This window comes from Giraffa tippelskirchi, chromosome 13 (assembly GCF_054371585.1).
Source record: "Giraffa tippelskirchi isolate mGirTip1 chromosome 13, T2T-mGirTip1v1.2.pri, whole genome shotgun sequence".
Taxonomy (NCBI): domain Eukaryota; kingdom Metazoa; phylum Chordata; class Mammalia; order Artiodactyla; family Giraffidae; genus Giraffa; species Giraffa tippelskirchi.
This window is the reverse complement of record NC_137287.1, coordinates 685,002-708,680: the sequence shown is the minus strand read 5'-3', so window position 1 is coordinate 708,680 and position 23,679 is coordinate 685,002. Positions and strand designations below refer to the sequence as shown.

Here is a 23,679-nt window from a genome sequence, read left to right as displayed (position 1 = left end):
CTTCATTACTAAAGAGCCCGCCTTGCTTTCAAAAACTCGACTGAATAAAAGCTCGGGCCTGACGGAGACTGTGTGTGTGTGGGGGACGCGTGCAGCTGACCCCCACCCCCCAGCTATAGGGAGCTTCAGTCGATTATGAAGTCTCCCCTCGAAGTCACCGAGAACGGCCTTGTGGCCAGGGAGGCCGTGTGACGGGTGATGAGCAACAGGCCTCGAGGCAGAGACGATCGAGACTCACCGCCTACAGCTGACCAGACACAGAGGAGGAACCGGAAGTCCAGGGGCGCCCGCCGGAAGGGGCGGGGCCGCCACCCTGAGACGCCGGAAGGCCTGGCGGCGCGCTTGGCCGGGCCTGGCGTGCGGGGCTCCAGGCGGTGGACCTGTCCCAGCCGACTTGCTCGTGGACGAGGCCGCCAGAACCCAGCTTGCAGGTGGGGTGCAGAGCTCGTGGCCAGCGGGAGAGGGTGCGCCTGGGACTCGAGAGGTGAGGAGGGGTGGAAGGCCGGGTCTGGAAGTGGGCTGCAGGCCTCGGAGGGGCTGAGGCAGGCCCGGGGCGTGGCCTGGCTCTGAGCTGGGGCTGTCGGCAGGCAGGTCCTTCTGTAAGGGGGTGACCTAGTGAACCCCCAGAGTGGGAGGCGCCGCCGGGTGCCTCTGCCTGGAGAGGAGGCCTCTCCCCTGTGGCTCAGACAGCGGTACCGCCTCGTCTGTGGTGGACGCGGTGAGGCCTGTCACCCCGATGCTCCCCAGAGGGTGGCTTTGTCTGGGGCTGCTGCTCTGGGACAGCGCGGGGCTCCCGGGGCCGTCCTGGTTGGCAGGGGCTTTCTTGGTTCACTCTCCAGAGAAGAAGGCCCTCTGGACTCAGTATGTCCCCAACGTCAGTCATTGAAGTCTTGCTGTGGTGTATCTACACACCGTGCTGTATTTTCTGTTTTTCTTTAAATGTACTTGAAGCAGAATTGCTTTTTTTTTTTAATTAATTAATTTTTTTGGCTGCACCTTGAAGCTTGCAGGATCTCAGTTCCCCAGCCAGGGATTGAACCCAGGTCCTAACCGTCGGACCACCAGGGAATACCCCAGAATTGCTTTTTTAAAAAATATTTTTATTTGACTGCCCCAGGTCTTAGTTGCGGCATGTGGGACTTGTAGTCGTGGCATATGAACTCTTAGTTGCAACATGTAGAATCTAGTTCCCTCACCAGGCATTGAACCCGGGTCCCTGGCAGAAGTGGTGAGTCCTAACAGCAAGATCGCGGGGGAGTTCCCCAGAGTTGCTTTTTAATTCAGCCTCATCCTCGACCGAGTCTGTGAAATCCCAAGTTCAGTGTGCCCGCTGCTTTCTCTCATACAGAGATAAGTGACGGTTATTAAAGACTGCCCGTTTGTGTGCCCCCTGTGGTCATCTTGCAGGCCCCAGGAGCCGGCTCTCCTCCGCGTGGGAAAGGCCTAGACCAGATGACCTAATGACGGATTCTGCACAAGTGAAACCGTCCTTCCTTGGGAAGCAACAAGGGCCCTGGTACAGAGCCCGCACAGGAGCCCACGCAGGAGCCCTCGGCGTCCAGCCGCCGCTGTGTGAGCGATGCTGGAGGAGCCCCTGGGCCTCGCTGAGCCCCACGTGCCCAGCTCTGCTGCGGGGTGAGCTGGCTGTGAGGACCGAGTGAATTTATCCTGGGAGAGAGTTGGGGAAAATGTCGTCATTGTTCTAAAGGAAAGGCAGGTGTAGCTTGAACTGAGGATTGTGTTTCTCTGGGATTCAGGATTTCTTGAGCCTGAAAAACAGTGGCGAGGTTGATGACGCTTGAGGACGTGATGATCAGAGAGAGCAGACACAGGACAGACACTCTGTGATCCCACTTCCGTGAGGTCCCCAGAGGAGTCAGGGTCACAGAGACAGGAAGTGGGGGGTTGGGGCCAGGGGCTGAGGGAGGGGGGCTCAGTGTCTAACGGGGACAGAGTCCCAGTTAGGGAAGATGAGAAAGTTCTGGAGATGATGGTAGTGATGGCTGCATAATGCTCCTGAACTGCGCACTGAAAAAATACTGAAATGGGAAATTTTATGCTATGTATATTTTCCCTGCGATGGAGCAAAAAGAGTAGAGAGGAGCAGGATGCACTTGTGGTGGGTACGTGGGGATTCATGCTATTAAGTCTCCACTTTCATTCATAGTTGAAATTTTCCATAATTTTAAAAAGATTTCTCAGGTTTTCTCCAGGAGGGCTGGCCTCCAGGCTTGGGGTCTCAGCGCTTGTGCAGGTACGGAAGCCTGGGGAGGCTTTTTTATGGCTTTCTCTGTTCCTCCGAATGTGCTTATTTCTGAAGGAGCCCTTCTGGTTCTGTGGCCTACCTCTCTGGGGAAGGAGTACGGGTGGCCCAGGAGGGGCCCAGGGATCCCATTTCAGCAATACCTCTGCCACGGAGGACGGCCCCACTCACCCTGCTGGCGGCGCTGGGTGGGCCGGGGGCAGCCCTGCAGGTGTGGACGCCCCCTCGGGAGGCCTTGCTTTCTGCCCTCTGCCCCTTCGTGGGCCTTGAGGTCACACTTTGCCTCCTTCTGTCTGTGTGCTCAGCACAGCTAACACCCCTATGTTTAAACATTGAAATTCACTTAAGTTCTGGTGCTGGCATTTAGCAAAGAAAACTGTCTCCATTAAAACCGACTAACAAAGGTTTTCCTCTTCCCTACAACTTTCGTTTCCGCTCTTCCCTCACCTTTAAAACGTTCCACCCGAGTTGAAACATTCCCGTTTGATTTTGCACCCAGCGGCCCCTGTCCCGGAAGACGAGGACTGTTTTTGTTTCCCTGGGGTCAGTGTCTCCTCCATCCTTCAGTCCCTGTCGCAGGTGCTGGAAGGAAACATCGCTCAGACAGACACCCTTTCCTTCCTCCTAGGAAACCACCCGGAGACTTGGCCTCCCGGGCATTTAAAGCCCAGCTTTCCCTATGCTCGTGGCTGAGAGTCTGGGTTTTACTAAAAAAACTCTCCCTACCTACTTTCTCTGTGAATATGTCACCACAGGACTGGACACTCACTGCTAAAGTTGGCACCAAGCCTCTTTGGTATTGGGTAAACATCTCTGAATAATTCAAAGTAAGCCCCCAAACAAGGCACGTTCGTTAAACGTTGGGGAACATTTGCAATACGCAGCATGAAATGAGAGCTGCGCGCGGAGGGCGCCCCTCAGCACTCCGGCCGGAGGGGCTGAGCAGAGGCTGCGTCCTGTTATTTGAGCTTTGTGGTCCCGAGTCTCTGCTGTTTTATTAATTTTTTTATCTACAGTTCTAAACTACTATTTCATTTATTAGAACAATAGGGAAGCTTATTGAGGTGGCATTTTTATTAAAATTTCTATTAACTTTTGCTATCAGTACAGTTGTAGATTAATTAATTTTTACTACTTTTCTAAAGCAAAAAATATTAGAGCTGATCCCAAGTTACTTCAGATGTGAAACAAGCCAAATCAGAAAAGAGCAGTTCGGCGAGAGATCTCGCTGGTTAAGACCAGGAAGAAGTTTCCAGTCGACAGGTAGCTTGCCAAGTGGGGTGTCTTCATCTGGGGGGTTCAGGCGAAGTTCTGCTTTGTTCTGTCTGAGGCGATTCTCACAGAGAGACACACAGACCTGCTCTTCCACGTAGTGGGGGAATTGTTTTGTCTTTGGAGTAGATGCATAATCTATGAAGTGGTTTCTTTGTTTTTTTTGTTTGTTTGTTTTTGGCCTTGATACTTGGCATGTGGGATCTTAGTTCCCCGACCAGGGATCATACTCATGTGCCCTGCGTTGAAAGTTTGGAGTCTTAACCTCTGGCCACCAGGAAAGTCCCTGAAGTGGCTGTCTCAAGGTGAAATTTACGTAATATGAAATTCATACCATCTCATAGTGAACATTGTTAATACCATCACACTATCTTGCAACCACCACCTCTACCCAGACCTCTTTCCTCGTCCCCAGGGGAACCCCGGACCTGTTAGTGGTCACTCTCGCTTCCCCTTCTCCCAGCCCCTGGCGGCCACTGATCTTTCTGTCTCTCTGGATTTGCCTGTTCTGGGTGTTTCACATAAACGGAATCGCTCACCATGGGGCCTCGTGTTTTTGGCTTCATTCACGGAGCGTCGTGTTTTCAGGGGTCATGGCTGTGTATGCGTCAGAGCTTCGCTCCTTTTTCTGGCCGAGTCACCATCCAGTGTGAGTACAGCTAGCCCGTTTGTCCGTCACCTGTTGTGGACATTTCCTTCCACCTTTGACTGTCTTGTGCCCAGCTGCTGTGGACGTGTGTGTGTGTGTGAGGCCTCGTGTTCAGCTCTGTGAGTGCAGACTGGAAGTGGAGCTGCTGAGTCAGGTGGACTCACCTCGTCTCTCTGTTTGCTGCTCTCTTGCTTTTAATGGTGAATTTCCTCCCCCCCCGTCCCAGGTGGGGGCCGTAGACGTGATGTGCAGGATGATGGTAACAGTAGCCACCTGCCTTGGCGGAACTGCTCGCCTGCAGAGCGCCTTTGGGGAAGGACTTGGGAGATTCCTTGTGGGCGGTCACGTGCCTCCATTTTCCTGACATGCGTGTCCCAGAATGGGTGTCAGGCCCCTGTGGTGTTTTCTGGCAGAGTATGGATATTACTGTCAGCCACATCCATTTTCCATCCTAAACTTGCTCATTTTAAACTGAAGTATGTTAAAATCTTCCAACACTTCAACCAGAGAGAAAACCCCTGCCAGGGGACAGGCCCCGGGGACCCCGGAGGCGAGGACAGGTGAGGGGGATGTGCTGGACCCTGCTTTCCCGATGCTCTGGGTCCTGGAAAGACTGGGTCGCCGTCTATCATTCTCACAGATGGAGATTAGGGGACACGCCCAGGGCTAGCAAAGGTGGAAGAGCAGGCACGAACTCAGCCTGCCTTTCCTGCAAACCTGTTACCCCGAGAGAGAGAGAGCCGGGCACAGACCCCGCCAGCAGGGAAGGAAGAACCTCCCCCGCTCACATGGAGCCAGCTGCTCCGCGAGCCAGAGCAGATCCGAGGCGGCCTTCACCTTCTGTGTCACCCTGGCCTGGGAACTCCAGCGTAGCGGACACTACCACGGCACTCCTGACTTTCCAGAAATGGTCGTTGGTTAGGGCGGCGTGGCCAGCCTGCGGCTTCTCGCCTTACCTCTACATGCCCGTGGCGTGGACCACCGTCCTGGTAGACTCAGCAGAGCGTCTCCCCCCAGTGAAATTTCTCAGAAACAGGAGGTGAATCAGTGAAACGCGCACCGAGCTCTGGTATGGGGCGTCCAGGCTGAAGTCCGCCGAGGTCCACAGGCGAGCCGGGAGCTGCAGCCTGGAGGGAGAGAAGGGGGTCGGCAGGAAGGTGCTGGCTTCGGACGCCTGTCCTCAGCGCCCCAGCCCAGCAGCACAGTTCTGGGTGGAAAGGGCAGCCGCCGGTCAACAGTGGGCCTCAAGCCCGAGGCACATCTGGTGCCCAGGTGTTTGGGCTTCACTCTGGCATCCGGCCAGCCAAGCAAGGATTCCCACTCCCCTTCCCCGACCTCCCCACCCTCAGCGTTATCCCAGGAACACTCCCGGGTCGTTGCCTTCGGAGGAGGAAGCCCAGGGACAAATGGACTTCTATCTGGACCCTGAGGCTTGGTGCTCAGTCCTTGACCTGCCCTCCACTGGCCGCCCTCTGTTCCAACTGGAATCTTCAGGACGAAGGGCTGGGAGGCCCAGAGCTGAAGCTCCCAGTGCTTTGAAAGCCAGTGTGTTGCCTAATTAGACCATCTGGACGTGAGAGGTGTCCAGACTCAGGGAAACGCAAACCCAGCGAAGGTGGGGGCTTCCTGGGGGCTCTATGTAGAGCAGGTTCTCCCAGCTCTGGGTGCGTCCCCGCACGCTGGGACAGAAGCCCCCCTCTGGCCCAGACAAGGCCACGCAGGAGGGGCCTGCCGGCTGGTGCGGGAGCCGGAAGCCGGGCTCCCACCCGGACACCTGCCCAGGCAAGGACAGCCTGCCTTCCTGCTGAGACGGGAGTGTGGGGTTTAGGAAGTGTTTTCACGCACTGCACGTGAAGCTTTTTCTCTCTGGAGGGAACCCTCCTGAGAGGCTCCACTGCTGGAGAACTGATCGCAGAGAACAGGCCCGAGGCCGTGGGCGGCGAGGTCCACCTTCCCGCAGAGGTGAGTGGACGCTGGTGACCGCTAGGGAGCCGGGGTGATGAGTCACCCGTCAGAGTGTGGGAGCCTCAGCTCGCTTATCAAAATAAGCGCTGACTCGGGTGTGGGACCGAACTAAATGAGGCCAGGCCTGAACGAGATGGGGCTCCTGCCGGGAAAACACAGGACATCTGAGAGAGAGTCTATAAACGTGCCGCTGTTTGTTTTATGAGGTTCCCAGGGGAAACTTTCTTTTCAGAATTCTGGGTGTTTGTTCCTGATGTTTCTGAAAAGTCAATCAGATCACCAAGTGTTTACTGCACCTCTGCGATGAGTGAGGTGTTCTGAGAGCAATAAAGCAATAGAGGGAACTGGGAGTAAACATGAAGTTCCAGTGATTTCTGTGCATGGAACCCACATGGAGACCGGGAGGGCGGGAGGAGGGCAGAGGGACCAGGAGGCTGGTGACAGTGTCACATGAGAAAGATGGAAGAATGGAGGCCACCTCGGTGACCCCACCCACCCAGCAGGCGTCCCAGGAGAGGGTAGGGAGGTGGGACAGAGGTACTGCCTGGGGATTTCACAGAAGCGATTAAAGAAACACCTTCACGGACGCAGAAGACTGAAGTCCCAAGCAGGATACTCAGAAATCCCAATCTCTGCTGCGAAATCACGGTTACCAAAGGCAGAGGGACCATCTTATGAGGGGTGAGCAAGGGAAACCAGGTTTCCTGCAGGCGAGAGGTGTGGATGGCGGGCATCTCAGCTGCAGGATGGAGTCCAGGACACGGTGGAACGACATCTTCAAAATGCTGGGAGAACGTGGACCTCAGCGCAGGACTATTCACGCCTCCTAAGCCATCGTAGGTGACATAACGACAAAAAGACGTGTTCACACAGACCCTGGCTGAAAGAACTAAGGAAATAAGGAAAATCCGAGAGGAAGAATGACGTGTGAGATGCCCCAGTGGAGTATTTTTAAAAAGGCGAACATGAATAAAGCTCAATAAACTGCGCTGACTGCACAACATACAATAGTAACAGGGCTCATCAGGGGTTTAAACGCAAGACGAAAACAAATTCTGGGTGATGGCAACAGGTAACACAGACACCTCATCTCAGGGCATGCACTTTTGGGTCCTGGCTCAGTCAAAAGGAGGATGAAGATTCGATTAACTTTACTTTGTTGATGCGAGTGTGTTAGAAGTGGAGAACTGCTCAAAGCCTGAAGTGTAATCTTACAGTCGTGATTTGTTATCGTTCAGTCGCTGTCGTGTCCGACTCTTTGCGACCCCGTGGACTGCAGCGTGCCAGGCTTCCCTGTCCTTCACTGTCCTCCAGAGTTTGCTCAGATTCATGTCCATTGAGTCGGTGATTCTGTCGAACTCTCTCATCCTCTGCTGCCGCTGTAGTAGTGATATCTAGTCTCAATCTGAATTAAGCTAAAAAAATCGGTTTAGAGGAACAAAAGACAGTTATAGTTGATAGCGGGACAGATGAGCTGAGAATGGTCGCTGCAGTGAAGGCGTCACGGGAAGTGCTGCTGCAGGGGGTCCGTGACGGAGCTTGGTTCTCACCGGAGAAAGACACTGAGAACATCCTCATTCGAGGGTTTGGGGTTTGTTTATTTTTTTATGTACAACCCTTGAACCTTAGGTCCACTAATGCTAATAATACCCAAATACCCAAATTCTCTTCCAGGTACTCATGATAGTGAAATCTCTGGGCACATGTTTTTTATTAATTTTTACTGGAGTAAAGTTGATCAGCGTTGTTGGTTTCAGGTGTACAGCGAAGTGAGTCAGTTGTGCACATACACAAACCCACTCTTTAGATTGTTTCCTGCGCAGAGCGCTGAGTGGAGCTCCCCGAGCTGTGCGGTCGGTTCTCGTTAGTTACCTTTTATGTGTAGTGTGTTCAGTTGCTTTAGTCGTTTCCAACTCTTTGAGACCCTGTGGACTGTAGCCCGCCAGGATCCTCCGTCCGTGGGATTTTCCTGGCAAGGATACTGCAGTGGGTTGTTAAGCCCTCCTCCATGGGGATCTTCCTGACCCAAGGATCAAATCCACGCCTCCTGCATGGGAGACATTCTATCAATAGTGTATATACCTGAATCCCAATCTCCCAGTTCATCCCACCCCGCTCTTTGCCCCCTTGGTGTCCATACATTTGTCTTCTACCTCTGTGAGTGGGCGTATTTAAAGTGAAGTTACTGTCTTTTGTCCCAGAGACCACCTTATCTCCTTAAATCAAAGTGCACAGCTGAGTGCCTCTGCTTCCACGCTGTCCTCTAATCGATGCTGCAAATCATCTCTTCCAGTGAGCACAGGCCAGGAGGGAGGGAGCCCTGGGGCTCCCACCCAGCCCGGCTGAGCCCACGCTACCTCGGAATTCATGATAGCCCTGGCTACTTTTGAGCCTGTAGGAATAAACTCCGAGCCCATCACACCGCCCAGAGAAACACCTTGCTCCCTGCCTGCAAGCAGCTTCTGTCTTTTTCTCACAGCAGTGTTAGAAGGAGACTCATGGGCCTCTGACGTGCCCAGCCAGATGTCTCTCTCTCTCTCTCAAACACACACACACACGCGCGACCCAATGGCTGCCAGCTTGGGAGTGAAACACGTGTTGTCTCCAGACCATTTGTCCAGCCATCCTGGCGTGAGAAGCAGGAACAGCAGAGCCCCTGCTCTGGGTGTGACTACTAAGCACCCCTTGGCCTCTGGCCGGCCCGATGCCATTCACTTCAGTTTGGAAGTAAAGTGAAGTGTTATTTGAAAGTTCAGAGCAAATTCCTTGACTAGTCCTGAATATGGAAGTGGCTGTGTTATTGCTCAGCCTAAATTGCTGTTGGATTTTCATTCTCTGCTCTCTCCCCTCCACTCTGTACTGTCACACCGAGTTGATACGCGTCGCTAAGGTCTGAACTTGACAGCGTTTTCCGTGCATCTGCTCTCTGCTGCTGTAACTCACATACTCAAGTCCACGGCCCTTCCACCCCTGTGAGTGTGAAGAATATGCCTTCATACTCAGAATGAATCGCTGCCCGCTGCAGTTTGGGTAGACTCTGGCTTCTTCCTGGGGTGTAACCCCTTCTGCACAAGTATGTCCAGGTTAAATGTTCACATATTAATTAACCATATGCAGGAGCTTATCAAGTCAACTGTCAGTAAACGGAGGCCATTTGTCTTTAACAAGTGCATGATGTAAACTGTCCCCTGCCTCGTTCCACAAACTCAGACTTAGGAAGTTTGGTTTTTTCTCGTCCGGGCTGAGAGGAAAAAAGTAGGGATCCCTGTTCTGTTTTGCCTGATTTTGAGGGGCTCCCCTGGAGGCTCAGTGGTAAGGAACCCGCCTGCCAATGCAGGGGACCCAGGTTCAGTCCCTGGGGCGGGAAGATCCCTTGGAGAACAGAATGGCTGCCCGCTCCAGTGTTCTTGCCTGGAGAATCCCATGGAGGACAGAGGAGCCTGGCAGGTTGTAGTCCATGGGGTCGCAAAGAATCAGATGTGACTGATCACGCACACACATCATTTGGGGGAAAAGGAGACCAGAACTTGTTACCTTCTGGGCCCAGAGCCCGCTTCGCAGCCATGCCTGCACACGTGTCCTGATGGCGGCCGTGGGGATGGCGGCGGCGGCACGTCAGCTGCTGCGAGTGCCCATGGAGTCCACGTGCCACGTGGCATGGCCTCCAGTGACAAACGGGTGGAGAGGCCGAAGCGCAGGGTCTCCCGTGTGTGCCTTTGGCCGCAGCATGGACACACCCACGGACGGGATGGCCCACGGTCCACGGTGGTTTCCAGACGAGAGGTGGCAAACGTGGCCTCTGCCAGTAGCAGCGGCAGGTTTGCTTCATCTTCTCACAGAAGCGCTTCTGTTTTTGTCGCTGATGTTGAAATCCAGCCTTGAAAAGTAACAACACAGACCGACTCCAGAGAGCGTGGGCACCTCCCAGGGCGGGGAGCCTGGCAGCTCACAGCCCTGGGGGACTGGCTGCTCCGCGGCTCCGCTTTAATTGCTTCCACGTGCCATATGTACGGGAGCGCTGTGGAGACAGCAACCCAAAGCAACAGGAGGCGGGCTGGGCTCCTCACAGGGATTCTGGGGCAAGCGGCAGACTGCCAGCCAGACGCCCGCCCGCCCGGGGCTGCAGGCTGAGGGGGAGCCAGGGTGGACACCCCCACACCCTCCCCTGGACAAGGTGGGCGGACACAGGGGTGGTCTGACGGGAGACGGCAGGGGTCAGAGTCCAGAGGCGGGAGCGGCTTCTGAGAGCTTGGAGGTGGGTGGTTTCGGTCGATGAGTTTAGAAGGAGTAAGCCCCTCGACCAAAACTCCACTTTGAAATTGCAGTTTCACTTTGTAAAACAGCACATTATTCGAGTCGACGCATGGAAACATCCAGACTGTGTTCCAGCGTCGGTGGCAGATGTCCTGTGCACGCTGCCTAAGAAGCTGCTGTTGCTCCATAAATATTTATGGGCACCCGTAATCCTCCACATCCCAAGGATTTCTGTGCTTGTCTCACCACCCATTCCTGCTGGAGCTGGGCTTGCAGGCCGCTTTGCCAGCGAGCGTTTCTCACCCTCAGGAAGCCTGCCCCAGACCGAGGAACCTGGGGCTGCTGAAGCCTCCTGGCCGCAGGCAGGTGAAATGACGTAGGCCAGCTGGCAGCCTTTCTCGGTTGCTGAGGTTTGTATAAGAAAGTTAGGGGTTCCTAGCTCCATCCAGACTGGCTGCAGATCTGACTTGTCAGACGAAGCAAGCTGTTTGCCATGTAGTCCTGCCGCATCGTGAGAGGAGTCTCGGTGCCCGGGAATTTTAGCCATTTCTTTTAAGTGTCTCTGCTCTTCTTTGCAAGACATGAGGGCTTCCCCTGTGTTTTTCACCAGGGATCTGAGAGCACCTCCTCTAATAGTTCATTTGACAGCTTCCTGTTGGCTTGAGGATTAGAACCATGTTTCTGATCACATGAAACTTAACATTTTAGGAAAGGGGTCCCAGGACTTGCCTGGTGGCCCCGTGGTTAGGAATCCGCCTTCCATTGCAGGGAACACACCGCAGGATCAGTCCCTGGTCAGAGCTAAGGTACTGCATGTGACAGAGCAGCTAAGCCCGAGTGTTGCACGGACAACCCAGCACAGCCAAAGCACAGCACCCCCGGGGGGAGGGGGAGAAGGTGGGCGGGGCGGGGAGTGACGCCCGAGGCTGGGAAAGCACACGGGAGCTGCAGTAAGTCGTCCGCCCTGCACTTCTGTTCTCGGCCACCCTGCCACCCCGCCACCCCTGCTGACACATGTACACACACACACACACATACACACACACACCCCAGCCCAGGAGGGGCCATGTCAGAGCAAGGTGGGTCTGGGAGTGACAGCCACAGTTTGCTGACAGGAGGGACAGCCTGCAGTGGGAGGGGCGGGGTGGCAGGCAGGCAGACAGTTCTCTCTGGGGATGGGACCTCTGGGTCCACCGAGCCATTGGAGGACCGGCTTCAGGGCTGCCCCTGCTCTGACCCCCAGGTGGGATTCTGGACCGGACTCAGCCCCAGCGCCAACCAGTCACACTGCTGGGGCTCATGGAGGCTGGTTGGGGTGAGGGGCTTGAAGCTTGGGAGAGGTACTGAGTGGACGTTTAACAGAAGGAACAGTTACTACACATGTGTCAACAGTTCTGCAATCAGGTAGATTTCATCCCAGAATGTATTTCACGTAGCCTGGGCACCCAGGCTGAACCCCTAAGCTCCAGAGTCAGGGTGCGCCGACCCTGTGTCTGCAGGGCTGGCAAGAGCGTGGGGAGCTGGCCGTCCAGGTGGCAGAGCCCGTGTGCCACCCGCCGTCCTCTGCAGGGAGCCGTGTCTGGAACCTGGTCATGGAAGTCCTGGTCTCACCCTTCCCCGAGTTTCCAAAATCCACATCAGCAAAGACTGCCAAATGATCTCCTGTCCGGCTCCTGGAAGAAGTCCCCCTTCTGTGGGCAGCCCACGACGGTGTGCACTGTCAGTGTGAAAGAGTGTGCTGGCCGCCCTGGGCAAAGCCGGCCTGGGCAGAAGAGGGCCGGCGTCCGGGCCGACGGCTAGCGAGCAGCGCCACCCCGTGGCCAGGCTCGGAAGCACGCCGCCCAACCCAAGGAGCCGCGGTCCCCAGAGCATCGCGGCCTGGGGTGTCCTCTGGGGAGGCGCCCCCCACCCTTGCCGCAGCTCAGCCCTGAGACTGGACTCCTGGGGCCCCTCACCCACCCTACCAGGCAGCTGTCCGTGTTAGGGTCCCCCTCCTGAGAGGGATGTGGAAGCAGCGTGGGCAGGGACAGGACTTGAGTCCAAGCATGTCTGACACGGGAGGCAGGCTCTGACGTGGAGGCTGCGCTTTGCTGGGCAGAGGTCCCGGTGGGGGCGGCCACCGCCCAGGGGAAGGCCAGTGCTGCCACCGGCCCCTCCTGAATGGATGCAGAAGTCTGGAAGGGGGTGCCCAGTGGGAAGGCTGATTCCCTCCCTCGTCCGTCCATCCCGTAGACCAGCATTTACTGAGTGCCAGCATGCCAGGCCCTGCTTCACGTCCCAGGCTGATGTGGCCGCAGCAGGGAATTTGCATTGACTGCAGTGTCCCCCACCTCACCCTGCTGCTCCCCCCTTCCCCCCGCCCGCCTCGTCCCTCTGTTGTAGAAGCGGCGTCGGATTCCGGTGATGTTGGCTGCATTGCCTCTAGGTTGCCTCACCTCTGTGTCATCAACTCCCTACCTTAAATCCCTTGGTTATTCACACCTAAAGTTGAGTTTGTTTGCTTAGACCCGGACTGATGTAAAATCACTAGAAAGTTTTAAACAGCAAGTGACATGCTCTCCTTTCCAGTTTACTAAGTACAGCAGGAGGTCCAGTTACACAGCTTGGGAGAGAGGATGGTGGCCTGGGCTAGGGTGTTACCATGGTGACAGAGATGGAGAGTGGCCAGCAGGTCTGGGATATTGTCAGTAGGACATGCTGATGGATAGAACTGGAGGTTGGTGGGAAAAAATCGAGGCATCGATGTCTCCAGGGTATTGGCCAGAGCAGGTGGGGGAATGGGCTGCCATTGACCAAGACGATGAAGAATGGGAAGGGGCAGCTTTCAGGAGGAAGATCGAGAATTCTAGCAGCTGGCTATTCAGTTACTGATGCCCAAGGGGAGGGACTACCGGAGGCAACCTTCCCAACTTTGTCTGGGACTAAGGTGGACCCCACTGTGAGATGCACTTCTGACGGTCATGGAAGAATCCGTCCTTCCCAGAAGGCTCACCGCCTGCATCGCTGTAGAAAAGCTACTCAGGGCGGGCAGGCAGGGCAGGCAGCCACTGTCTCTGGTGAATATCAGAGCCTTTGGGAGTCCTGGTGATTTTGTTGAACACCTAGAATTACCAGGATGTTTCATCCCCCTGGTGCCCAGGACACTTTTACAGGCAGAGAAGACTCCTATCTTATATGCATATAGTTTTCTGCACTTAAAAATCATAATATTTCAAGAAACCACATTTTAGCTGGACAGAAATAAAGTTCATAAGTCTTATATGCTCAACCTGATGTGCCGGCAGAGATGTGAAACATGGCAGAGACCGGCAGGGTTGACGTCTGAGGGTCTCGACCCCATGGGCAGCGGGATAGGAGTGCATCCACTCTGGGGAAAACTCACATTACATGCATTCTACCCACTAACCTCTTCTTGCCTCTCTGATTTGGGAGCAGGATGTATGGTGTTCCTCCTGGATCACAGAGAACAGCCAGCCAGCAGGCTGCTCCTCCCCGTGGACAGGTGGGGGGTCAGAAGGCCAGTTCAGGCCCCCCAGGACCAGAAGCATCTCTGGCAAACACTCTAACCCACTTCTTTTGCACAGAAGAGAAAGAAATAGGAGTCTTGCTACCCTTCTGTAAATTAAGATTTATTTGGTGCCTTCCTGGACTGAACTGAAGGCATCTTTCCCATGTTTTTACCCAAAGTAGCATATCCGTGAGGTAGAAATAATCTCTGTCCTGGCCTCCTCCGCGTCCACCCTCAGCCATGACGTGCTCTGTCCACGTTCTTGGGGTCCAGGGGGAGGGGGTGGGCTGGCGTGGCCCACCGCGGGGGTCCACGGCCTCTCCTGACAGTGGGGAGCATCACAGAGTCTTAGGCAGACTCTCGGGCGCTGGGTGAGACACACGTGCTGAGACGATGAAGAAACACCTTTCCAAACAGGTGCAGTTCAGACGCAAGGCCTTCCTCCCCCCGCAGACCCCCGACTTCACTGCATAAAGCCGAGCCCAGCGGGAGGAGGGGTCCAGCTTACTCATGGCAGGTTCAGTCCTGTGCTTGGGAAGCAAGCAGATGCCTTGGGCAGTTTTCCTTCCTAACCCTGTACTTCGTAGAAAAGGAGGTCTCTCAGTGGGACTTACTCTGGTGATGCCCTCAGGAGTGCTTGGTTCTGAAATCGAGGGGCAAAAACCCGGATGGCTGAGCGGCGGGGGTGGCTGGGTGCAGCCACATCTGTGACACCGTCAATTACATATAGTCTTCCTAGCTGGGTCATGGAGCAATATTCGTACCGTGGTGTTAACTGGGAAATGGGGGAGTCAACAGAATATGCAAGGACTTGCCCGGTGGTCCAGTGGCTAAGAATCTGCTTTGCCATGCAGGAGACACGGGTTTGATCCCTGTTCGGGGAACTGTGATCCCGGGTGCCGCGGAGTAAGTAAGCTGACCCGCCACAACCATGGAGTCCACGAGAGTCCATGCGCTGGCTGCAGCAGCAGGTCTGCATGGCGCAGCAGGTCCCGCATGCTGCATTGAAGACCCAGCGCAGCCAAACTAATAGTTTTAAAAATTGAATTAAAAACCCAGACTGCTGCACTGAGTGCACCCCGCGCTGGAAGGAGCACCTGTTGTCCCCGCCACACTGGGGACAGCGCTGTCCTGGGAGCCTCGTCGGGTACACCGGGAGTGGAACCCGGGCTACGTCTCACCCCCATCTTACCTGGGCCAGCTGACCCACACAGGTGCCCCTCTTACAGCCGCGCCCACCTCCCTCCCACACAATCAGAGCCCCACGGGGCCCCCTCTTAGGGCCCCCCTCTTACAGCCGCGCCCACCTCCCTCCTGCCACCCCTAACACCGGGCAACCACTCATCTGTTTCCCATCTCCATAATTTTCCATTTCAAGAATGTTCTATAAATGGACTCATGCAATGTGTAACCTTTGGGGATTGGCTCTTCTTTCACTCAGTTTAATTCTCTGGAGATTCATCCAAGTTGCTATGCCATAGTTTGTGCTGTTTTTTATTGCTAAATTCTGCGTTTGATGAGATTTTGAAAGGGGTTTTAAAGACTATTGACTGCCTCTCAGAGCTAGGATATTTGCCCAGCTGAAGTCAGTGGCATGCGTATGAAGAGAAATTTTGTGTATCTCCTTGGTAGCTCAGATAATGGAGAATCCACCTGCAATGCAGGAGATCTGGGTTCAGTTCCTGGGTTAGGAAGATCCCCTGGAGGAGGAAATGGCAACCCACTCCGGTATTCTTGCCTGGAAAAGCCCATGGACAGAGGAGCCTGGCGGGCTACAGTCCACGGGTCGCAAAGAGACAGATGCAACTGAAGTGACTCACACTTGCACTTCCACTTCCGGAATCTTACATACCCTATAACACAGTGCTCACCCTCCTGTCTTCTCAAGAAACTCACGTAATCCTGATCCTGCAAAATCGCAGCTAGACTTATCACCTCTTATTTTACTTCAATTAAATAGTGTCTCCCCAAATACACTGAAGTTACAGAAGTCGTCTTGACTATTCTCTTTAAGGTTATTTATGTGTAGAATATAACTTACATCTTGCTTCTACTTCGTTTTCTTTTTCCCTTGGCTAAAATACTGTTCATTTGTCTCTTACAGTGGCTTGATTTTTACTGTGCCACTTGCTGTAATATATGGTCTTTAGTTTATTAGTTTGTGCCTTATATTAAATTATCTTCATATAAGATTTGCAAGAAAAATGGCTTTTCAGCTTATCCGGGAATTTGGGTGACTTAATTTGGGGAAGGTGATTCTAAAGAAAGAAATTACAGACTGAAACAGAAAGTGTCCGAGGAGAAAGGAGGGTCTCTGAGGAGGCAAACTGGACGCAGCAGGGGCGCCTGCTGACCTCTGAAGGTCAGAGGACCTGAGGACAGAGGCACGGTCAGGGCAGAGCAACAACAGGCTGAAGGGACCCCAGGCCCACGGGAACGCCAGTGTCTCCCTGAGGACTCAGAGCGCCATCCTGGGGTCTCTGACGCCCCCCTAGCATCTGGTCCCTCCGTCTTGCTCCTGCCCCGCCCAGCTGGCTCACCCACTGGGGACCACCCCGCACTGGACTGCCTCTGCCCTTCGCCTGGGGCCCCTGTGGATCCGCCCGGCTTGCTGCTGGCTCTGGTGCCTCCTGCCCAGCCGGCCAGCGGAGTCAAGGCCCCCCGCCCACAGGGCTGTGGGGGTTCTAGGCTGGTGACACTGTCCTTGTGGGGTCACCTTGGCAAAGGGCACTATGCCGGCGGGTGGCAGGAGGGAGCGGAGGTGGAGGTGGTGCTCCGAGGGCTCCCCATGCATCTCGGCCGCGACTTCTGCAACTACAAGGAGAGCTCACATCTGCGTGGACCTGCACCTGTTCCCCGCGAGTCCCGTGGAAGGAGGGCGCCAGTGGGCGCTGGACCCCATCGTGCGGCTCGGGGCCACCCCAGCTGGCATGCTCCCCACGGGGATAAGAGGACAGCCAAGACGAGCACGGCCAGAGCAGCGACTCGGGAGTCGGGGTGGAGACGACCAGTGGGCTGCAGAGAGCAGGCGAGTGACCTGAGAGCCGGCACAGAAGGCCCTGTACGGACGACGAGACAAACCCACCCGAATCTCGAAGGCACAGTGTCCCGGGGAGGGGCGGCTCAGAGCCCCTCGGCTGCGCCCACAAGTCCATTGTGCAGAGTCCAGAGCGGGCGGCGGGTCCTCCATCAGCCGACTGTGAAGAAGCAGTGTGCGTGCAAACCGGCCTGTCCACTGACGGACGAGTAGACCCACGAGGCCCATCCGCAGAGCGAAACACGGCTCCGCCACCGAGAGGGACAAAGCGCTGACGCGGCTTCGGGGCCTGCGAACCTCGGCAACACGGCGCTTGGTGCGAGCAGCCTGGCAGAGGGACACTCGGTGTGTGACTCCATCTCTGAGAAACGTCCAGAGCAGGCAAATCCCAGAGACAGAAGGAAGATGACTGGGTGCCAGGGGCTGCGGGGCGGGGCGGTGCAATGGCAAGTGCCTGGAATGGTGGGGGTCTCCTTTCGGGGTGACGGAAATGTTTTGGAGCGGCCAGGTAAAAGTGGTGGGTGCGTACCATCGTGAGTGTGCTAAATGCCGCCAAATTGCTCTCCTTAAAATGTTGATTTTGTTATGTGCATTTCATGCCAATTTAAAGAACAGCTTGATAAAGGCCTTTACTGTATTGGGCCGCTCACTCGTCCACTCCCACCCTAGTGTATTCACACGTGCTGGGTGGGCAGGAGCAGGCACAACAGATGTGAGCCGGGGTTCACGGTCAGCGCGATGGTTCTTACCCTGGGATTCTTAAAACACAGTCGCAATCCCAGAGATTCTTATTCTACAGGCTGAGATGGGGCGCTGGCAGCTCCTATTGTAAACCGCACGCAGGTGTCCCCGATGACTAGCCTGGTCTGTACGTGGTGGAGACCACCTCTAACCAAGCGCATAGAAAGCCTAGCTCTGGGCCTTGAGACATCCTCAGCGACAGGGGGTTGGCCACGCTCTGGAGAAGAGGCCAAGTCCTGCACTTGGCGCAGAACAGACAGAGGCTGACCTGACTTGTTGGCTTCTTGGGTCTGGTCCTGTTCAAATTGGTGTCATGCCAGCCTCTGACCACATGGTGGCAGGAGTGAGACAGGCGTGACGTCCAGGGGTTCCCCAGCATCATCCACCAGCAAGTCAAATGGAAAAGCATCCTTAGTAAAAGAAAACTAGGAATGTGTGTCTAAGAGAATAAGGCGTTTAGTCCCTGTGGTTTATTGAGTGAGCGGGTCATCAGCAGCAGGCCAGTGTCGCTTTCTGAAATAGCAACGAAGTTCCGCATCTGACACTGAGGATTTTGGAGCTTTAAGTCTGGAAAGTCTACCCAAGGAGGTGAGACTGAGCTGAGCTGGGTAAAAGATGGCGTCTAGAGCCAAATGCCAACGTGAGGAAGACGGAAAGTACTGGCACGAGCTACATGGAAGAACTTTGAAAATATGATACCTCATAAAAGAAGCCAAAGGACTGTATGATTGTGCTGTGTGATTCCATTTATGTGAATCTACAGAGAATGGAAATAGATTCGTGGTTGCCCAGGGCTGGAGGATGTGGTGGGTCCTCCATGGGAGGGGGTTTCTTTTTGAAATAATAAGGTGTTCTGGAATTAGTGGTGACAGTTGTACAACCTTGTGAATATACTAAAAATCATTGAATTACACATTTTATTTTATTTTTATTTTTATTTTTTTTTGTGTTCATAAAATTTTTTATTAAACTTTTTATTTTAAAATAGTTTTAGAGTTGCAGGAAAATTGAAAAGATAGTACAGATAGGATCCATACATGTCACACTCGTGAAACATTTGTCACAATAAATGAACCAATGCAACTCTTTGCAACCCCAAAGACTGTAGTCCACCACTCCTCTGTCCATGGGATTTTTTTCAGGCAAGAATATTGGAGTAGTTTGCCATTTCCTTCTCCAGTGAATTACACATTTTAAAATATACACTTTAAACAGGTGGATTGCATGGGATGTGACATATTTCAACTGAGCTGTTTTTAAATTTTTATTTTAAATTTTATTAGTTTACTTTTATAGTTAAAAAAACGGACACGAGTGAAGTGACTTAGCATGCAGCACGCACAAGTGTTTGTTTACTTATTTGGCTGCACAGCGTCTCAGTGGCGGCGCTCAGGAGCTTTGATCTTCGTTGCAGCATATGGGATCTTCTTTTTTTATCTGCAGCTTGCAGGATCTTAATTCCTAACCAAGGCTCAGACCCAGAAGCCAGCAGTGAAAGCCTTGAGTCCTAACCACTGGGCCACGAGGGAAGTCCCATTCTTTTTCCTTTGTAAATAGTAACCATTCTGATGGGTATGAGGTGGGATCTCATTGTAGCTTTCACTTGCATTTCCCTAATGATTAGCGATTCGAGCATATTTTCATGTGCTTATGGGCCACTCATGTATTCTCTTTGGAGAAATGTCTATGCAGGTCCTTCGCCCAATTTTAAAATCAGGTCGTTTGTTTTTTTTCTTGTTGAGCTTTAGTTCTCTATATATCCCAGATATCAATCCCTTATCAGATACATGGTTTGCAAACATTTTCTCCCATTCTCTGAGTTGCCTTATTAGTTTGCTGATACTGTCTTTTGGTGCACAAAATATTAATTTTTGTGAAGTCCAGTTGGTCTGTTTTTCCTTTTTCTCTTTGCACCTTTGATCATACTTCCCATTGCCCATCAGCGCCTCTGTCTGCCCAGGGGGCACTCACCAGCCATCTCGTCCTCAGGGAAAGGCCTCACCAGGGACTCTGAAGCTGGCTCCCTTCATGGAAAGAAGCGCTTGCTCTTTCCAGTGAAAAGGAAGGGAAAGGGGGCTTCCCTGGTGGCTCAGCGGTCAAGAATCCGCCTGCCAATGCAGCGGACACGAGTTCGACCTCTGATCCGGGAAGATCCCACATGCCACGGAGCAAGTAAGCCCGAGCGCCACGGCTCCTGAGCCTGTGCTCCGGAGCCCAGGACCCACAAGAACTGAAGCCCGTGCACCTGAGAGCCGGAACCCGCAACAAGAGAAGCCGCCGCGATGAGACGCCTGAGCCCCTGCTCTCTGCAACTAGAGAGGGCCCGCGCCGGCAGCGAAGACCCGGCACAGCCAACGATGAAGAGCAAACAAAAAGGAAGGGGAAGGAGGCTGGTTTTAGCGACACTTAGGAGTCATTCCTCAGTGCTTGGACTTCCTGCTTAGACAGGTGCGGGGACGCAGGAGGCATCCGTCAGCCTGTGCACCTGTGAATCCAGGAGCAGGGCCCGCTCCGGGCGCGGCAAGGGGGACGATGGACGAGCTGTCTCGACTTTGCCCCCAGCGAGGCGGGCGTGAGTGTCCGTGGGAAGATGCTGTGTTCTGGGGACGCAGTCTTGCTTCTCATGTCTTTTCCCACTTCCCACCTTCAGAATAAATCTTGAAACAGAGCGTTACCAGACTCTTCACAGAGGCAGGCCACGCAAAGCAACCTCACCGGCTGCGGTGAAGACAATATCAGTTAAAATCTCCATCACAACTATGGGCGTGTTCCCTCCCATAAATCTAGGCCGTCTGTCTCAGATCAAATTCCGCTTCTCAAGCAATTTCACAGCTAAATCCTCCCAAGTCATTCGTAACAGTTTCTTTACAAAGGACATGAGACTGGCTGTGAGCCTTTACTGACTTACAAAGCATTTACCATCTTCCTGTTTTTAGAATCCTTATCCCTTTCAAGTGGGATTCTAAAAATATCAGTTTAAGCCACCCACTAATTTCTAATCCTTGCTTCTATTCCTATTGACAGATGGACAGTTCATCTCTGAGCCTTTGTCCTTACTTGATTAAGCAATTCTAATCTTTGCCTGACAATTTGATTATCGACAATACGATGAAATCTGACTGAATGCCAGGCAAGAAGGCGTCCCTGCAGACAGAGGTCCTGAGACCCGCTGGGCAGCAGGAAGCCCTTCAGGTAATTCTTCTGTAGTTTTTCCTCCCTTTCACTTTCTCTCCTTGGGCAAGAAATCACAGTTCCTACCCTAATTGCTCGGTTAATATTTTTAAGTAAAAATTACTTTTCAGTTCTCCACTGTTATACCCTTCCTGGTGCAGATAAGGGTGTTCAGATTTTGTTATTGTCTTTAAAGGTCTTCTAACGGCAGGTGGTCTGGGTGAACCACACAGGCTCCAGCCTCACCTGTAAACAGAGAGACTTCTGGAGACGCCCCTGGCAGGCCAGCATCTGAGACTCCGAGCTCACAGTGCAGGGGCCCAGGTCCAACCCCTGCCCAGGGAGCTAGATCCCAGCTCCACGTGCCACAACCGAGACCTGCGCCACAACCGAGACTCGCGCACGCCATGTCGCTTCAGCCGTGTCCAACTCTTCGTGACCCCGTGGACTGTAGGCCACCAGGCCTGTCCTGGGCTTCTCCAGGCAGGAATACTGGGATGGGTTGCCTTTCCCTTCTCCGAGGGATCTTGCCGACCCAGGGGTTGAACCCGCGTCTCATGTGTCTTCTGCATTGGCAGGTTCTTTACCAGTAGCGCCTCCTGGGAAGCCCAGCGCAGCCAAATACATATTTAAGAAATAAAAATAAAATGGTCCTTTGGAGCTAGATGACCTGCCAGCGGGCAGTGTGGGTGGACCTTACACTGAAGGTCGTGGGCTGAACTCTGAGCATCCCTGGCATGTCCGGGCAGACAGCTGTTAAAGTTCTTAATGCTATCTGCCTTTAAGACTCACTGCAGGGATTCCCTGGTGGTCCAGTGGTTAAGACTCTGAGCTCCCAATGGAGGGAGCATGGGTTCGATCCCTGGTTGGGGAACTAAGATCCCACATGCTGTGTGTCCAATAAATAAAATAAAACAATTAAAAGACTCACTGAAAAGCTCCAGTAATCATGACAGTGTGGTATTAGCAACATTAGACAAATAGATCAATGGAACAGAACAAGAGCCCAAAATAGCCCCAGACAAGTATAGTCAGCTGAGCTTTGACAGAGCAGTGAAGGCAGTTTAATGGTGGAGATGGTCTCTCAACACACGCAGCTGGGACAGTTGGGTATCCACGTGCAAAAAAAAAGCATGTAGGCATAGGCTTTATACGTTTCACAAAATGAGCAAAGTCGCTCACCACTTAATACCACGTAATTGTAAATGCAACACTAAAAACTTCTGGAATAGAACAGAAAAATCTAGATGACTCTGGTTTGGTGATGATGAAGTTTTATTTTATTTTAACTATAGTCGATTTATAATATTGTGCTGGTTTCAGGTGTACAACTCCAGACTCTTTTCCATTATGCTTTATTATAAGGCACTGAATCCAGTTCCCTGTGCCGTTCAGTAAGTCCTCCTTGCGTATCTGTCTGTATGTAGTCACGTGTGTGTGTATTAATCCCAAACCCTGGTTTCTCTCCCCTGCCTCGTCTCGCCTTTGTAACCACAAGTGTGTCTTCTATGTCTGTGAGTTTGTTTCTGTTTTGTAAATAAATTCATTTGTATTGTTTTTTTAGATTCCACATATAAGCAATATCGTCCGTCTGTCTTTCTCGTTCTGACTCACTTCCCTCACTGAGTAAGATCATCTCTAGGTCCTCTATGTCGCTGCGAATGGCATCATCTCACTCTCTTATATGGGCTGGGAAATACGTGTGCATGTTATACCACATCTTGTTTATCCATTCATCTGTAATGACTGTGGACACTGAGGGTGCCCCGTGTCTTGGCTGCTGTGAACACTGGAGCGTGTGCATCCTTTCCTGCTATGGTTTCTCTCCTGACATGTGCCCAGGAGAGGAACTGCTGCATCATATGCAGCTCTAGTGTTAGTTTTTCAGGGAAACTTCACACTGTTCTCCAAAGTGACTCTACCAGTTTGCAGGACCATCAACAGTGTTGGAGGGCCCCTTTTCTCTACGACCTCTCAGCGTTTCTTATTTGCAGACTTCTCTTTCTTTCTTTCTTTGGCCACATCGTGGCCTGAGAGATCTTAGTTCTGGATCAGGGATTGAACCCGAGCCTCCTGCAATGGGAGGGCAGAGTCTTAGCTACTGGACCACCAGGGGAGTCCCTGCTTTTATTTCTTTTGCCTTGGGAGACTGATCTAGCATTACTCACGTCTAACATTACCCATGTCTAACATTACCCACGTCTAGCATTACCCACGTCTAGCATTACCCACGTCTAGCATTACCCACGTCTAGCATTACCCACATCTAACATTACTCTGGTTTTATGTCCACAGATGTTTTGTCTGTATTGTCTTCTAGGAGTTTTGTGATGTCATGTCTTATATTTAGATCTTTAAGCCATTTTGAGTTTACGTATGGAGAGAGGGTGTGTTCTAACTTCATTGATATAATGTGACTGTCCAGCTTTCCCAACACTGCTTGCTGAAGAGACTGTCTTTTCTCCATTGTATATTCTTGCCTCTTTTGTCGAAGATTAATTGCCCAATAATTGTGTTATTTCTGGGCTCTCTGTTCTGTTCTGTTTATCTGTGTGCCTGGTTTTGTTGGCAATGACGTTTAAATACAACACCAAAAACCTGACCTATGAACGAAAATATTGATATATTTGGGTTTTATTAAAATTTAAAAAAAGCGTGCTCTGTGAAAACATACTAAAGGTATGAAAAGGCAAGTCACAGACTGGGAGAAAATACTCAGAAAGCAATATTGTCTGATAAAGAATTTGCATGCAAGGGCTTCCCTGGCAGCTCAGTGGTAAAGAACCCACCTGCAGGGGACGCGGGTTCAGCCCTGATCT

The 23,679-nt window shown here is 52.9% G+C and overlaps 2 long non-coding RNA genes across 2 annotated transcripts; one reads left to right on the top strand and one right to left on the bottom strand.

The window, feature by feature from the left end:
• Positions 1–317: 317 nt before the first annotated feature.
• On the top strand, positions 318–21,790 carry LOC145531057 (uncharacterized). Its single transcript, XR_014072139.1, has 4 exons — positions 318–484; positions 1,408–1,635; positions 20,714–20,881; positions 21,057–21,790. It is a non-coding gene; the product is annotated as an uncharacterized LOC145531057 (long non-coding RNA).
• On the bottom strand, positions 3,319–9,986 carry LOC145531059 (uncharacterized). Its single transcript, XR_014072141.1, has 3 exons — positions 9,684–9,986; positions 6,727–8,196; positions 3,319–5,311 (listed from the first exon to the last, which is right to left on the bottom strand). It is a non-coding gene; the product is annotated as an uncharacterized LOC145531059 (long non-coding RNA).
• Positions 21,791–23,679: the final 1,889 nt, after the last annotated feature.